The following is a 541-nucleotide window of genomic DNA, read 5'->3' on the forward strand; positions in this document are numbered from 1 at the left end:
CAATTTTTTTTTTTTTTTTTTTTTGGCAACAAATGGTCAAATGTAAAATATTTCCTTAAACAGTAAACTGATTGATGTTATTTTGATTCTTTCAATGAATAAGGGATCACTTAAACTTGCTCTTTTGCTCTGTTCTGCAAATAACTAATTGAGGATGTTCACAGGGCCCACTTAATCGAGAAGTGAAGATATGGTCATCAGCAAGTGAAGAAGGCTGGTTGGTTCCAAGTGATGCTGAGCCATGGCACTGTACACAGACATTAGAGCTGAAGAGTTCAGCTGAAACTCAAGTTGAAGACGCATTTTTTAATCAAGTTGTGGCTTTTCCACGAGCTGGTTTACTCTTATTATCAAATGCCAAAAAGAATTCTATATATGTAGTGCACCTAGAATATGGTCCTAACCCGGCAGCCACAAGGATGAATTACATTGCTGAATTTACTGTTACTATGCCAATACTTAGTTTCACTGGGACAAGGGACCTACTGCCATGTGAACATGTAGTTCAGGTGTATTGTGTTGAAACACAGGCTATTCACAA

This window comes from Ipomoea triloba, chromosome 16, assembly GCF_003576645.1.
Source record: "Ipomoea triloba cultivar NCNSP0323 chromosome 16, ASM357664v1".
NCBI classification, from domain to species: domain Eukaryota; kingdom Viridiplantae; phylum Streptophyta; class Magnoliopsida; order Solanales; family Convolvulaceae; genus Ipomoea; species Ipomoea triloba.